We start from the raw sequence: 17702 nt of genomic DNA, 5'->3' as shown, positions 1-17702 counted from the left end.
AACAAATTGAATGGATATCGGCTAAGATAGAAGGCAATATGTTAATATGCAATGGAAATAATGGCACACGTCTGTCGTGTTTTAACCAGTGCATCGTATTCAGTTTTTCCTTGTCAATCCAATCGAAATATCCGTGTTGCATAGTTACATGCTAGTCGTACGCGAAGATGAACGATAAATAGTAGTAACCAGCTTAGTGAATTGAAATATCAGTACACCATAATAGTGGTTATCACTATTAGAATGGTGTGGAAGTTTCTCTTAAAAGAATCTTCGTTAGGAAGGGCGTCGGTTAATCTAAGTTGAAGATGAATCAAGTTGAACCCAATGGATATTGATGGACCAGCCTGTCTATATAGTAAGACGGCAGAAATGTCGTCCAGCTGTAGCCTAACGTCTACAGTCCTAGGACCTGTAGGAAAATATGCAGTGTTACATTTAGATTTCTGTTGTATACTGTGAATTTATGTCGCTCCGAACTGAAATAACTTCCTCGTTTATTTTCGTAACTTGATTTAGAATGTTTGAAGTTAGCCAGTTTTGGTTACTTTTTTCAATGGTCCGTCGCGCCTTTTTCCTTGATTGAACTTACTAAACGAGAGCGCTCCACGATCTCCGGATTGGATCGTTGACCTCGAAACTTTGCTTTATATCACACTATTGGTCATAGACTAATATTATTTAACACCGATTTCAGATTGACCCTGCCGTTGCTCCAGCACTTTTCCTTCAGCGGTGATTACTGTGATCTCTACTTAGGAGTACGCGTAGCGTTTCAAATCGGGGAACCGTGAACAGACTGTTTGTATCCACTTGATTGGAGTATATTGTCTATCGATGATTCAGCCATAAGGTAAATGCCATCATCGTTTCCTGCTGCTTTTTCCCTGTCCTGTCTGGCTTGGGCCTTGTCCATGAGGCGGCAAAGGCGACAAATAGAGGCATCGCAGATTCAATAGAGCTTTTGGCCCTCGTAGTCGTTGCCAGAATCGCGCGGCTACGCCAGACAACAGGTCACTGACCCCCTCACTACGACGGCAGTCGCCTTTATCACGTAGCATCTTAAGAATCCAACCCTGTCGATTAAAAGTTTGCTGTAGGAGACGGGGGCAGTCGCCCCAGGCCAATCACGGCTAGCGCCCTCCAATGCCATTGTCGCATTGAACGTCAGAATTGCTGTTTAGAGCTCATAAGAAAGCCCAACAGAATTTGTATTCAGCCTAAAGTCCCACTTTGGCGTTCTGGTCAGCAAAATGTGCAATAGAAAGAAGAAAAGCGAAAGGCCTTTCCAAATACCTTTTAGCAACGTATCCGATTCGATTAAATTAATGTTATATATGCGAAACGATATAAATATTGACGTTACTTATGCTATGCAATCAATACACACAAGTCTGTAGTTAGAACTTGGCATGACTTGGCACGACTCTGTATAAAAAGAAAAAGACGATACCGTCGCTATAACCCAATCTGATTTAGCTAACCGTTCCGACCCTCATGTCAACTACTTAAATCGGTCTTCCCGTAGACGGCTGATTCACAGCACAAGACGAAGCAATCCCTATGCTGAGATTCGAGCCCGTACCAAGTTTCATTGGCGAACGCGAATAAATTTCACCTAACTTGATCAGGCTACTTCTTGGTGGTTATTATTAATAAGTTTATTGGTGATAGCGTCGTAACTATAATCCATTGTATGCATAAATTTGTATATATCTGCACGTCAGTTAGGGATGTCGCAGAAAAAAATGGACACCGTCCGATTTCATTAAATCACAGCTTCGACATTTCTTCTCAGTTCCTATTTCGTGTTACTGCCAATACCGTTAAGTCCGACGGTGCGTCGCTGGCGGGCCATCGTCAGACTCGCATGCATCTTATTTCTGTCTCTTTCAGCTTTTCCCTCTTCCGTTTCTAGCTGTGAGCGGCTGTTAAGGAGGCTCCGAAAGAAAAGATGCCACTGTTGCGAGGTTTGCCCGCAGCAGCAACAGAAAGCACGAGAGAGGGCAACGACCCCGTGCTGCTTCTGGCCGTGTATGTGTGGTCGTTGTTCTTTGAAGGACGGTCCCATCACAGGCTAAGGGAACGTCATCTCTTTCTTGGGAGATTCTAAACACCAACCATAGAAAAGTCACCAACGATAGTTCGCAGGACCTATTCCACGAGTTTTAAATAGCACACGGGAATACGTTTGATCATGGCTTAAGCAGACATGGAGCATATTTCTGTTATACGCATGCCAATATCTATTTTACTAAGCACAAAATAAACTAGCGTCAAAGTAAGAATATTTGCTATTGCAGTTATACTTGTCACAAGTCCAATGGTAAGTTTTTCTCGTCGACTTCGAAAAAATGCCCTCACTCCCTCACACGTTAATCAAGTTCCGTGTATGTTTGCAGCTGCGACGTCGAGTAGTTACTCGAGTTCGTAACAGGCTATTGTAGAACTTACCAATATACCTCATTATATCAGTTGTTCAGCGGTGTCAGTAGGACAGCGGTAGGACAGACGAAATTCAAAAAAATACGGGTCCACTATGGAATCCGTTGACTAGTCATAAGTGAACACAGCGAGTTAGCTACTTGAAGACACCAAACTATGATGAACATGGAGTACGGGCTATTGCTATAAAGCAGCTACTGCCATGGTTGGCTCAGACAACAAAATCATAATTGTTAATCTGCGTTTGACAGAATTGCAGCCGCGATGGCGGTCGTTGACGCTCTTCTAGTGGATGCTTAGGAGTTACCTCCGGAAAGCAGGACAGGAGTGAGTCAATCAAGCAGACCGACTGGCTCGCAGGATCAGGTCTTAATGCGGATGAGCCTAGGTTTAGCAAGCACGTCGCTTACGTACGCGTACCGGCACACGTCGCCGTTGGTAAATCGTTCGCGGGGCCGGGGTCAACGGCCGCGGAGCTGGGGGCTGATGAACTCCAGGCTTCCGACTCTGGCTACTTGACAGCAGATCGGCAATGGCTATGACAAAGACAGTGCCAAAGCTGTTAAGCGCCATTACCAGTCGCAATGGAACACGCGGCGAGTGATGATGCTAGGAGTAACCACGTGGTGTGACAGAAGAAGTATTACATTCGTAAAGGTCTCTAGCAGAACTGCTTTTGCTATACTAGTTCTGGATGCTAATACTACGAGTATATCGCTATGTGATTTTTCTGTCTAGCCACAATTTTCGGTAACGTTATCGCTTCTGGTGCGCGGGCCTGCGTTATTAACATAGCGTTAATTCGAATTTGTTTGTCCTGGTGTGGACCTTTACCAGGAATCAAGCAAAGCGTGATTAGGTAAACTGAGTAAAAGTGTTCTAAAGATTAACTAAATGATAACCGAAAAGAGATGCTAACGTAAGAAACTTAAAGAAATTAAAATTGTTCGAAATTCTATATTGAATGCTAATGTTGTCCTGCAATTACCGACTGGTGAATGAACGATACCGTTATTGTCGCTATTTAGAAATCGAGTGACGTAAATGTATTAACTTAATATGGTGTTAACTGATGATCTTCGAGGAAAGTTTCAGGATTAGATACCCTAAACCACAGCTGTACATATACATTTGATGCAAGGCCGCGTCTTTTATGGCGGCTCTAAAGATCAGTCGCTTACTGAGATCGGCTTTGGTTAACTGGATGTGGAACCATTGTATTTGGATTATGCGGTAGACACGAATCATTATTTGTTAGTGCGGATTCGCGACGAAGGTGATGATACAAGCCACTGTCTGTCTGACGAATCAAATAATGGCAGCGAGATACCGACTAGTTCTTGAGGTTCTAACGACGAGGTCAAAAACATCTATGCCTTCTGTAGCTCAACGAGACTTCGACACCGAATGCAATTGTCGCGCAAGAGAACAGTCACGAAGGAACGACATATTACAACTTAAGAAATTTATATATGTAAACTTCTGTGTGACATTTCGATATTACGACAAACGAACGTCTTTGGTGTTGTTTGTTACGGACTTGTTTCGTTCACGAAATTTATTTGGTTTTCTTTAAACTTAACACTAATAATGTCAGTCATGGTTTTAATTGTAATATATATATATATATATATATATATATATAATATAATATACACCAGTTGTTTGATACGATATTGATACGTCATGAAAGCGTAGCTATGTTGAAACGACTAGCAATAATGGATGATCTCCCTACATGTAGCAGCACGGCAGCAGCAGCGGCGTCACTGGTGGGACAACGGCGTCTTTGGATAAAGTCTACGTGAAATACTCCACAGGTTTTCTTCGAGAGCTAGCTGGTATTCTTTTAGCAATACTAGCGGAAATTATTAAGGCAGCCTGATTAATAAACCGAAAAATTGACATGGGTTCCCATAAACGAGAGTTTCGATACATAAAACTTCTGGAGTCACAGTCGACGGAATATAAATAACGCCTAGATCGGAGCGACGTAAAATTGCCGCTTGATGCTAGGTGTTTGTGAAACCTGAGTCCTGATATATTTTGTGCGACATGTGCGACTAAACAAAGAAAAAGACTAGATAAACGAAATGACGTGTATGCATAATTTTTATGTACTGTTCAATCTACCCTCTTGAATTTGCTAATTAAAACAATGTTACAGTTACGCCCCACCGCTCGTTGTATGCGGTATCCTTTAAATTTTCATACTACGTCAATGCCGGATAAGATTCCTATTAAACGTATACATACAGACGTAGAAAGGTACTCATATATTTGTCCTGCACAAGAGCCTCTTTCTAGGGTCGCACTAAATGTAAATATTCGTAATACTCATCGAGTAAATAAACTCTATGCTCTATATTTGATTCTCACGATCGAGTTGAGGAGAAACAAAAAAACGTCACTCGAAGGAAAAAAGGGCGGGCGTGTCGACGGTGGGAAATAACGACAGACCAGGACGTCCTAGGACGCGTCGTACAACAACAGCATCAACTATTTCTAAATGTATATATGTGAGCTGCGTGTGACTCAAGAATACGATAATAACAGCCAGTGAAAACTAATGTTGGAGGCCTTTAGGCGACCTTTAGCGATAAGTAACCCAACTTCTTTTGTTTGTCGGTATCCAATGAGCCATCGCGAACGGCGAGAGAGAAAGTAACCTTCGATCACGCGCACTTTTTGAATAGTTGGCGCTGCTGTGGGTGGTGCCACGGTTATGACTGGCCTTCGAACAGTTAGCCGCTATAGTAATCTGAGTCGCTATTGATAAATAGATGGCGTTGCCGCCGCTGTCCAGTCGTAATCGTACGGTCATGGACAACCCTAGTCGCTAGCCGATGGCAACGACTGGAGGTACTACGCGGCTGGTTTGCTATGCAAATTCAGCGTGGCCAAAAGTAGGCTCAAACTTTTTAAACTGAAAGAGCCTTACAGTGAACGTGTCGATGCGCGAGGAGAAGCACGTATGCTCATTAAATGATACATTTTGTATTAAAGACAGCATGTCATTCGCGACTACTGATCTATCTATCTATCTATTAGCTAACAGTAACGGCTATCAGCTATTCGTAATTGTTGTCAAGCGGTCTTCTATAAACGACGCAGAGTTTCCGGCGATATAATGGGTTCTCTATTTGGTTTTTGATAATTTTTTAGCTTCGCAATGCACGTGCATTTAAAACAGTGAATGTTTATTCCTCTCTCTCTCTCTCTCTCTCTCTCTCCTATGCAGCAGCTAAATCAGCGGGATTTTGATACGCAGGAAGAACTTATTTTACGTCGGTCTAATCCGTTGTGACATGTTCGACAGGATGTTGTTTGTCAACCTTACTTCATCTTACAATGTCACAGTTATGATTATGATGACCATGGTGATGTGCGTGGCTGTTGTCTCATTAGTAATAATTGAAAATCCTGCTTTTGCCTAGCGGAACTGGACGCTGAAATAGCATTATAAAGGAGAAATTTTCGCGCGGATCGCCGACGTTTATCGCCTAAATAATGGCGTACATTGTGGGCCTATCTGAAGACAGTAGCTGGACGTTTTTTTCACTTTCAGATATTTGAAGATTTTATTTATACAAGTGGAGAAATTAGCCTATCTTTGTGTTATCTAATTAATTAGTTAGTTGTGATGTTGTTATTATAAAATAATAAACACACTCAGTCAACACGATCATCATTTGGATATCGTTTTTAGCTATAAGTAGCTGTTAGCATATTCATTCGGGAACAAGCTTATGTAATCAACTGGACGTAAGATTGTTTCGAATTGTAGAATGTGGTCCATGCTGATTTGGGCCCGAACCGTGAGTTCTCAACAGGGATAGGACTGATAATAATCAATGCGGTTAGGCCTAAACATCTGCGCTCTTCTATAGTGGCCGATCTCTCATCGGTCCACAACGTTCTTTCAGGCCGGTCACGCTGGACTAATTTGCGCTACCACTAAAATCTAATTGCCCTTGCTCGGACTATAGAGCGCTGCATGTGCCGTTCTCGTCCTTGTAAGTTCCACCTGGTCATCTGCCATTTGGTGGCTGAATGCTACCGATATTTGCGCCTTGAAATTGTGCTAAATTATACTGCTCCAAAAGAGATTTAGTTTGGGATCGAATGGGTTGGCAGCTAAGTAAAAGTAGAATAATATATATATATATATATTTTTTTTTTTTTTTGCACAAAAGACAGAGGATTGGGGCTGCTGTGAAGAGGTTTATAAAGACAATTCACTCTGTATCGCTTTAGTACACACCCACGCTATGGACTTGAAACACGCCCTGGGTTACACGATGCAGTTAATTAAAACTATAATAACAGTACTAATACTGATATTAATAATAATAGTCCTTGATACTTCCAAATCAAATGTAGGTCTATTTTGCATTTGTGTATGCGTGGCTAAGCATATGCAAGGAAATGGCAGTTAATCTGAGTACTTAGCCTGTACTAACCTGACTACATTTTGGTAAAAATTCACAATTGAATAAATATGTGCTCTTGGAGGTAAGGTCTTGTTGACACACTTTTAACTGGCCCATAAATATACCCATGTTTGTAGTCGTTAGTTATTGAACTTAACCAACGGCCTATTAATAACTATCTGAGCTCAAGTGGCGACAGAATGCTTCCAAGGAGACTGTTCTAACAGTGAGCTAGGCGGAATGATCGGGGCTTATCCGATTAGAAAGGTTGTTGCAAACATGTCAGCAGAGGTCGCTTCGAGCAGCGCCGACCTACTATACAAAGGGGATAACTCATCAGACCGCTAGCGGACTCCCACACCTTCCACCAGTAGAGAATACGGTGCTTTATTGTAGAATCACAAATACCAAAATTGTTTCCACTGATTTTGATTATAATAATGATTATCACAAGCTTCTTTCATATTTGCTCGCTTTAAAACTTACACTATATACTCCATCATGTCTGCCTTGCGTTACTCGTAGAAGCGAAGTATTACACTGAAAAATATAAGTAAAATAAGATGATTTTGAAAACACCAGCCATAAATTCAGATTTGAGGACGATCAAATATACATGAGGCATATCTGCACACATAATCCAGAATTAGGAAACTAGCTGAGTTCGTCTTTGACTAGTACAAGTCAATATGATGAGGCTGGTTATAGAGCACGTAACTGACGTCAAAGATGTCAAATATTCTGTATGTATGTATATATATGTATTGTTTTTGCACAAATGTATTAGACAGTGGATTGAAAGCTCCTAGCATAAATTGCCCCGTAATGGGCTTATTGCCTGCAAGGCAGGCTCATGATTAGCTTGACCTTATGCAAATCTAATATAGTAGTTATTTTGTTATCTAGCAATATTTAAGGGAACTGGCTCACTCGGTTATCAGGACTATGATTCTACACCTAACCTACTGAGTCAACGCTTCCACTTACTCAGCTAGGGCATTCTGCTTCAACAGAAATCCGACCAATACGTCATCCTCCCTTTAACGACGGTTCGAAGCTTGATCCATCGTTCTGGTAGGGTCTCACGTGGCTTTCTCCCTATAGTCCCTGTGAGAGCGTAACCTTGGCAACTTTCACGAACTCCGCTATAAAAGGGATTCGAAATGTTCGAACGAGGAACAGCGATTCGGGAAAGCCAGCTCATCGCTATTTCTAGCCGCATGTCAAGTATTAGTTTTGCCAAAAGAGCCTAGAATAATTACAATAAGCAATCACAGAATTTATTGGTCCTCAAAAACGATCTTCTTTGAAAATCAGTACCACGCTCAGTACCGGTCTGATGGCATATGACAAAATGCGGGAGCATGAAGCGAACAGTCATGCAGATAGCATATTAATTTTATCTGGTGCACCTAGGTATGTTCTTCTGCGCACTATCGATAAAGTTCATGTGATATCTCGCTTTACTGTTCCTCATGCCATGTACATAGGCGCACGTCAACGGAATCCAGCCAGCGACGTCTCGAACTTGTTCCTGTGAATATCTAGCCAACGGTGTTTACGGACGGCTATTGACAAGTCTAATAAAGAGTTGGAATTTACGAAGAAAGAACATTGCTGAATTATGCCTATTTGCAGCACTTCAGAGGTAATCACATCCGTGTTCGTATAATTATTTAGAAAGGATCTGAAGGCTAGACCCAGTCTGCGTTGTGTGTGTCCTAATACTGTTACCGTAAGTTACGTGAAATCCTAAGCAGAGTTTCAGTTCGATCCGTTATCTGTTAATTTCAAAAAGTCCCACAATTGCCAGTACTCGTAAATGCACCAAATTCAAATGTCCAATATATCTGAGCTCTTAGCTGGGAAATTTCCGCCCGGTTTTCCTTGAAATTATGGGACTAATTTAGCGTGCCAAAAAAAATCGCTGTGCTTTAAGCACAGCTTATCACACTAACGGATTCGTACACGTCCGAGCGGTAGGCGAACCTAGCCAAGAGTACGGTCAAATATATTACTCGGACTGTATTATTGACTGGCTGCGAAGGCGAGCGTTGCCATAGGCCAGCTAATGAGTTGAAACTGGCTCGTCTTCTTCCAGAGCCTTATCTATTGCATATGATACAAGCATCGGAGACGTTTTAGCGAGAACTATTTGCGTTGCTGGCGCGCACATATTGTTCGCATCGGTCTAAGGCATAACAAGTACTAGTCAAATTTTAGCTTGTTCCCGCTCGTCGTGAAGGTCAAGAGGGGTGTTACAGGCTCATAGGAATTTAGTAATCTCCGACGATTTGGTTAATAGACCAGTTGCGCCATCTATGGCAACAGGTGGCAAAACAGCCCAACACTAGTGTCGGTGGCCCGCTGTAGCTCGTACCGTTGCTTCTTCGACAAAAAATGGATGGTCCTTCTAGGATATATTTCGTCAAGTCATGCTATTTACCTAGACGAGGAAAAATAGCCAGCGCGCAAAAGACTGACCGCTGGCTTTCTGCTGTAGCGGTTGTGGCCGTTATTTGTAGTACTACTAACAATCAAAAGGGTACGGAGAGAGTTCCACTGCGCAATCGATGGCCTCGAAATACGGTTGCAGCCGTCGTTGCAGTTATTACGATCAGCTAGAGACGAGTCCGGACAACTGGTACACAACCGCTGTGCCACTGGTTACTCCTTATACCATGACGTTTTATATATATATATATATATATATATATATATATATATATATATATATATGGTAAAAGTACGACTTTTATTAGGGTAAAAATTCGACCTATTGCCGTAAATGCATAGCTTCGTTTTTCTCTAGGGTCGATTTATACACACACTCTTCAGTATTAAAGTGGTACTCTCGAGTGCTGTGCAGTCGCGCATTAGGAAGAGGGTCAATTCCAAAAAATGACATCTGTGAAGTACTTTGAATGATTAAACTACAGCCGGCCGCAACAACTACGTCGTATTGATATCGAATTTGTCTGGTTTCGGCGCCACAATTTGTAGCCGACATGATTGGAACTTGGCTGGTCGTCCGTTACCAATTTAACCATATTTTTTGGGGAAAGTTAGGCAAAAAATAAACATAATTATTAGTTAAGTTATTCCGTCTCGTGTTGAACTTTTTACAGCACGAAGCTGGCATGACCGGACTCTCTGTGTAGCGGTACTGAACGAACACACTAATAAGGTGAATAGATAAAGCGACCGGTCTTTAGATTAGCAGCGATCTCCTTGACGAGAGGTTTTTAACTGATTGAAATTATACAATCATCATTTCGATCTACTGCGTAATAGTCTGACTTTGAGTCGAAATCAAGTTTGTTTGTAAATCTAAAGTAGAGCAAAATTTATCAGAGGCTGCCAAATAGCAAAACCACGATAATGTACAGCGAAGCGACATGGGAGTTTCGAACAGAAGCAGCTTAAGTCGAACCAGGCTTAATTTATTCATCTTTGTTGACAGTTACCTCATAAATGCAAGTCAGAATCCTAATATCTATAATAATTTAAAGCACATTGCGCCGTACCGGTTTTACGAGTTTTAGTTCGAGATATTTGGCAGATATCCGAAAAATAGTACCAAGGGGCACTGAGCAACATGATATCTACCACAATTGCTCCCGCGTCGGGAGCACCTACACGTATCGGTAGGGTTGTGGAAACCTGGTTTCCTGCCCATGGTGGAGCCTATGCGCGGCAAAGCACTGAATTAGAAATACACAGAATTCATAACAGACAAATACGGAGCAAAGAATGGGAAGCTGACATAGAAACGTAGCGTGCAAACAGGACGAATTCAATTCAAGGCTCTTGTCATTTGCTGTTTCAACGAATAGTGCCCTTTTTAGCAAATGAAAGCCTAGATAGATTCCTTGAGCTTCGATGCCGAGCTTAGCGTCTACGGAACGATATACCGAAATCCGTGAAGAATCTATGTACTTTTCCGATGGTCTCGTTTCTTTCCTAACAAACTTTCAACTTGTAGATAACGGCATCGCTTTAAGTCGGCGTTGTTGAGTAAACGTAATGGCTGACCAAAAGAAATGATACGCTCTGACGTGTGAACTTTCAGGTAACCGAAGAGCATAGAACAGCCAAACTGGGTTTAGTAGTTTCGATTTACTCGACGGCTGCAGTCTCAATTGGAAAATTCCATTCAGGAATGGTGCTTCTACATAAGGTAGCTAAAGAAAAAAGTAATTATAAATATGTACACTTTATTTAGTTTAATACTATTATAAGATCGTTATTAGCTAAGAATAATGACGACGCATGTCGTCAGATCTGGCTAGAATAGAGAATTCTTCCCGGGTCTTTCAGTCCGGTGTGTTGTTGTGTTTTCTGTAAATCAAATTGACGGTCGTTCCCTGGCCAACGGTCTCTTCGAAAATATGTCATGTTTCATCTGCTCGAGATCTACGACTGGTCAAATACAAGAGTTATTTTAGGGTCTCTCTTGGCCTTGGAACAAAGTAAGTTTTTTCCGCAATGTATTTCTTTGGAGTGTGAAAAATCCATCAAGATACGGAATCCTACTTTCACAAAGCAGCAAGCAGCGATGCTACCGCTGAGTTTTCTTCGCTAAAGGCTTACAAATAAGAATAAGCCGTAGATTGTGCATGTTTATAAACTCCGTTTTGAGCATTTGCCTCTTAGTAACTTACATTAGACAAGACTACAGGATGCAATCATGAATGGATTAGACAAGACCGTCTGATCGCAGCAACTCCCTTGGCGAAGACATCTGTTTTTATTTGTTCAATGCGCTTGCAAATAATATAGGTTGGGATTTATGTTTTTGTTCCCTGTTGGTCTCCATGGAAGTTTCCGCTTCAGACTTTCTTCTACCTATGTCATCATTAGAAATCAGTAAAGCTTTGCCGTTTTGTGTCCTATTCGCCTGTTGTGATATCGGTCTTTAGCAGGACTTTAATAGGTCACATTGAACACTTTTTTACTCCATATTCGTTGCAAGGTGCTGTTTTTACTTTGGACGTTATTAGAAGGAACTAATGCTATCGGCGTTATTCTCAAATTCTTGATAAAATGATCTGATCGATCAGGTCCATTTTTAACCTGCCTACAATGGCGTCCTCTATTTCTGTTCGATCCTAAATTTCATTAAACTCGTTTCCGCTGTACTCATCTGGCGTAGTTAACGGAACTATCTAGTTATCTATTGGAAGCAGGGTCTGAGGCTCACTTTCAACCTTAAAGAGGGGCAGATAAATCATGCACCTACTGGGGTGACCAAAAGTACTTCTTTTTCTCGCAAAATACTCATCTAAAGAGGAGCTGTTGGTCTGGAATAAAGATGTCGGAGAATAGCTCATGTAGTAATTTAACCTTCTTTCTACCTAGCCATAAAACAATGCTCCATGTTATAAATTCCCGCAAGTTAGCGGTATTTACGATATGTGTAATTGCTTTGGTTAGTCTATCTGCAAGACATCAACATCTTAGTAGATCGATTTTGATGGCAAGAAAAAAATAAATAAAAACGTTATCTTGTGCTTAAGGCTAACTGGATGGTTGTTAAAGCTAACGTGCTAAACATTAACAATTTATAGAAAAAAAAAAAAAAAAGCTTGATTTCTTTCGTTGAGCAACATAGAAACTGGTGCCGATCTAGACACATAGAGTATAGGTTATAACAAATTTGTTGCTAAACTAAGACGTAAAGGAATTCATAGTGATAATCAGATTTACTTGATTCTTCTGACTGATCAGTGAATTACCGTATGATCGCGTCCATTTTACGCAGTTTTGGATTATCGTAACAGGATCATACCCTTTGACCCTCCTTATTGCGCTAATATATCGCTGAAAAGATGGCATATCCGTAAGCTAAATACAAGTTTGTATTTAATTTAGTTCATCTTAAAAATCCCTACCACGTGACCAACAGACGAATATCTTGAAGAGCGCGCAAGTCGATCGATTCATAGACACCCATTTGCAAGCTTATGCTTCTTCTTGTGAATAGCGTGGCCTTCAGCAGTGCTGCACAAGTTCGAGCAGCTCTAATCCGGTAGAGCAAAGGCTGGGCGTAAATGGGTTCGAATTCGTGAGCTCGAACAACTAGTAATGGGATTTTCACTGTATTTACCTGAGATCCACCCTTGTCCTTTAGAATCTTTACAAACGCACGCAAGCATTTCGGTACAACGTAGCTGCGTATAGAAACTACTGGGCCTGATTTTCACTCAGTAGAGTTTGCAGCACGTCATAGTTTCTGATCGCGCTAACCGTAGCCTGATTTACGCTGCAAATTTAAACGACTTTTTTTTTTTACCTTTTCTGCTATCTGCAATACGGACTGATGAATTCACACACAAGCGGTACACTTCTTATAGTCCACTTGACGGGGCCCGAATTTGGGTCCTAGTCACTTGTCCACAGGCAAATGAATTCGCACTTTAGTGGTGTAGAACACGCACTAAGCCGCTATCCTCTTTGCTACTTCCTCTGGAAGCGTTCTGAAACATTATTTCAGCTTCCTCGAAGGGAAGGACGATATTAAGGTCGTTTGTTTCACTTGATCTTCCTCTGCACCTTGTGCTTCGTAACGCTCCTCTTCAAGCCTCATTCACCTTGTTTCTAACTGATTTTTTGCGCATAAGGATCAGGCACAAGATCCTTAAATGAAGCGTATGATCAACAACGCGCTTAATCACGGTCCAAAATATACCTCGTTGTACTTCTTTGAGCCCTTGTCTGAGGGTTTCACATTTAAATACAGAGAGGTGCACCCCATTAGTTTTACTTGACATGCAGAAAACGCATTTGTCATCCTATGCTTGGCCTCTCGTTATCAGGTAGGTCTAATGCTGACTGTGGCCAGTCAATACCTTCATAGTGTGATAGATGAGGTCGCCATTGCTATCGTCATACCTGACTTGCAGTCCGGGATGAAGGATCTCATTCTACTTCATGGTCCATCTGCAATCCTTGATTGTGTCCATTTCTTTTCTATTTCTAAATCGTTGCTGCTCTAGCTGTTTATTGGTCCATCCTGTTCTTCGGATATTGTTCCATTTCCGTTTCCCTCCGCCAGAAGGTTCAAGGTAGCATCTTGCAAACAGGTACTCTGGCTACACTAATTGTTATAGGTAAGTAAGGTCTTCCCGCTCCCCTGTTTATCTAGAGCAATATTCGTTTATATCGTGGCAGCATGTAACTTCACAGATTCTATCACCGATGTTAAAAAGTGCCTCAGACCTTTCGAAAGATCCCTCATGCTAGAACTAAATCCCGCTAGGGCAAATGTACTATAGGGTGCTCTCCCTGCAGCGTATTGAACAGGCACTGTCCTTGCCAGACGCATATCCCTAAATACTTTACCTATTGATCTACATGATATTTCTTTTCACTTTTAGCGCAACACTTGCAGCTTTTTTCGTCTCTATCATTTAGATTGCCTCTACTTTTTCAGACGCTGCTTGAAGCAAGCAAGAGTTGTTCGTCATCCAGTCCACCGTGACAGCAAAGGCCTTTTTTCTAACCCTTTTCTAGTGCGGTATGTTGTAATTAGCGCTAAATTATCGATGTAGGACACGCTCTCCGACCCGTTTGGCATATCCGAAACATCAAGCACTTCGTCATAGGTGAGGTTCTACAATGTCTCTTTAGGACCCGACACCTGTAAGACTTCCGCTGTGACCTTTTTTCTCAGACTTCCAGCTTAAAGATTTCTATTCTTTAGAAATTAAAGTATGACTCTCCTGAGAGACAGCTTCGTGTTCCAGAGCTTCTAATTCGCTCTATAAAGTACGCTCTAGAACCGATTTCAGCAAAAGCTATGAAATAATGCTTAGAATACCTTTTCAGTTCTCATCGTCGTTCCAGCTGCACGGGGACAAATCTAAATAGCGAAACAAACTCAGAACAACTTATAAAAGTACTATGGTAGTTTTCTATCAAAACGGATAGAATTTGCATGTGATGATGAAAAAACGCCGATAGCAAAAATTGACCACTGTTCAAAACTTCCTCGCCTAAAAGTACACTGCTGCCATATGGATTGGCCTCGGCAAGCGTTCGTATAGAGAATCATGGCTGATGCAGTTGCTTTAACAGTGAGTGACCTACCTAGGCTCCGTTGATAAGAAGCCGCAATTCGCACAGGGTGATTTGTCGAGAAGCTCATGGATAGCAACAAGACGCCGCAGCTTAGTGATTGGTGAAGGACTGCCATGTGCCGCTTTCTGGTGGCGACGAGACCCTTACATTAGCCCGAATGACATCATGGTAACAGAACGTACTGTCAAAAAGCTCATAGCGATACGTTGGGCCGTCTAGGACGTGGGGCCGAAAATCACTTTGTTCCAGACGCGTCTTTTTTATGATTCTAAGAGAAATACCACTTGTCGCATAAATATCGGTTTCAAATTATACCACTAATCATTGTCATGGTCACATCAGTTGTCTTAACCATTGGAATGCATTGAGGTGTGATAGGTACTCGCTTGAACACCGAACGGCCTGATGAAGTAAGAATAGTATACTAGTCATCCTTACACGTAGTTCGGTAATTTTGAGATTGGATTGACTCGGTTCCGTAGCGCATAGGCAGAAGCAGCGGTCGAGTATCTATTCAGAGGAGTGTTGAAGCAGCTATCTGCAATAGAGAGCATTTCTAGTGAAGTCGATACTTTGTGAACTCCTATCGATCGTATCATTTTCGTTGGGCCCGTAATTAAATGGGGAGTGATTAGAGCAGTAATAACAAAAGCGTCGCGATAACATGATAGAAATATTCGATCAAGTTCCGGATATCGACCAGGATATTTCGAAGTCGAACTGCGCATCTTTCTTCCACAAAGCTGTGACGTTTGCTCGAAACTACTAGGAGACGTGGCCGGTTTTTTCTCCCTTCAAGGACCTTACGTCGGCCTAGGATATCCAAGTATTCAACCTGTAAATGACATCATAATCACGCTAAGAAGTGCGTTAGATGATTGCCGTAATCATTGATGTTTTATACAGCAAAAAACAAGTAGGGATTCTATGGCCTCGTAAGGATTTATAAACAATTAGCACAATGGAAAAAACCGTTCGTAAGCGCCGGCGGCCTCGCTAGCTAATGGAGCGTTGGACAGTTAGCAGTAAAAATCTGTTTGCGTTTCACAACAATATGCGTAGATGTTTATAGGTATCATGTCCCGTTGAGGATCAACAACAAGGACACGTAGTACCGTATAGTTTAATAGAACAAAACATAGCGTAATGAATGAAACAGTTATACACCTAACGCCTGCATGAAATCATCTAGCGGAATGAACAATAGAATTTGCAGCGGTTAATCCTGTCCGACAATGTAAAATTAATTTAAAATTTCAACATTTTTCGGTTGTTGATGGTTGACTGTAATAAACACACTGACCTAACGCACCGATAGAAAGTCTACGTCCAGCCATAGCTCACCGCGCCATACTGTGATTTTCGAGCAACAATTACCACCTTACTGGCGATGCGCTAGTAGGCTAGAGCGTTTCTGCTTCTAATCGGCGACTGCATTAGGTCAAATCTGGCCAGGGATGCCTGTGCCCATATGTGTACGCGGGCTTGCCAGCTATAAGGCGCGATGGCGGGGCAAATCTGTTTTCCTTGTAGCAGAACAGGTTCGTCCTTTTAATGAACTCTTTTTAGGGGCCTCGGATAATGCCCGTAGGCTCAACTTCTGTCGTCATCGTTTTGCGGTCTCCGGCAGTGACAAATTACAATGAAATATGTACGTGCACGAACAGGAACAACGAGAATCGTTTGCAGCCGCCCTGTGTTGCGAACGGCACAGAGGGAGATGAGTGGGCGCGCGAGAGGAAGGGGCTGGATAGCCAGGCTGAGTGAGTGAGGTAAGTAACAGTCGAGTAGCGCCGTTGTGTCCGATCTAGACGTAGCAGTTGCTGTAGTGCTATTGCCACGGTTGCGGGTGACGCTTATTCGAGTACGAACGATACGTTCGAGACGCGAACGCTGGCGGAAAGAAGAGTTAGCCAGGAAACAATGTACGCTTCAATATGAACGGCGTTTTGCCTATTCCTCACCGTGTACTCGTGCGCTCTAAGTCTTGCCACGCTGGCCACGACAGATGCACATATCGACACTATAAGAAATGCGTCGTGGTGAAAACCCCGATGGCATATCCATGAAGTTGCGTCAGTTTCGTCTTCACGACGAAAAATGCCTGGAACGGACTGTCAGCGTATGGGTTTATTATTTCTTTGCTTGTTTATGGCAACAAGCCTGTTGTCATTTGAGAGAAGTAGTAATGCTACAATTGATTACGAACGAGTACGTTTCGTATTGTGTTGCCCTATTTAGTTGTTAACAAAGGCGTATTTGTAGATTAACTGCTTATGAATTACCATTTTTTTTTTTTGTTAGAAATTAGATTAACGATCGGAAGCTGAAATGCTGAAACTATTCGAACTTCTTAGGCCAACAATAATACCGATGTCTATTTGATATGGATACAAGAGGGGCCTGTCAAAAAATCTGTTTTGGGCAAAGTTTAACTAAAATTTCTTGTCTTTAACTAGCTACCTAACTAATTAACTGACATAATTTTTTAAATAAAAATCGAATAACTTATGGTGTTAGTTTTTAATTAAATGTTTAGCGTGATGAAGAATTCAAAACCGATATGTTTATTATATATATATATATATATATATATATAATATATGATATTAAAACCTGATGCTATAATTACTACAAAATATCATCAAGGACCAACGCCTAGAAAAGTTCTACAGGTACCGTCACGGAGACACTCAGCAATAAAGAGACGATCAAAAAATAAAAGTGTTCTGTTGTCCTGAA

General features: G+C 41.7%; 1 long non-coding RNA gene across 6 annotated transcripts in view; it reads left to right on the top strand.

Moving 5' to 3' along the window:
• The window catches only part of LOC111253651 (uncharacterized), a 26713-nt gene extending 9011 nt beyond the window's left edge, over window positions 1–17702 (top strand). For 2 of the 6 annotated variants that reach the window (XR_015317671.1, XR_015317673.1), the window contains one exon: window positions 698–2290. This is a non-coding gene — a long non-coding RNA (uncharacterized LOC111253651). Of the gene's footprint in view, window positions 1–697; window positions 2291–5113; window positions 5418–5686; window positions 6134–10950; window positions 11059–14313 lie in introns of those variants that run through there. The other 4 variants (XR_015317655.1, XR_015317672.1, XR_015317656.1 and 1 more) reach the window with 4 other exon arrangements.

Source organism: Varroa destructor, unplaced genomic scaffold (genome assembly GCF_002443255.2).
Source record: "Varroa destructor unplaced genomic scaffold, Vdes_3.0 BEIS01000007.1, whole genome shotgun sequence".
Taxonomy (NCBI): domain Eukaryota; kingdom Metazoa; phylum Arthropoda; class Arachnida; order Mesostigmata; family Varroidae; genus Varroa; species Varroa destructor.
The sequence above is the reverse complement of the archived record's forward strand: the minus strand, read 5'-3'. Positions and strand labels throughout refer to the sequence as shown.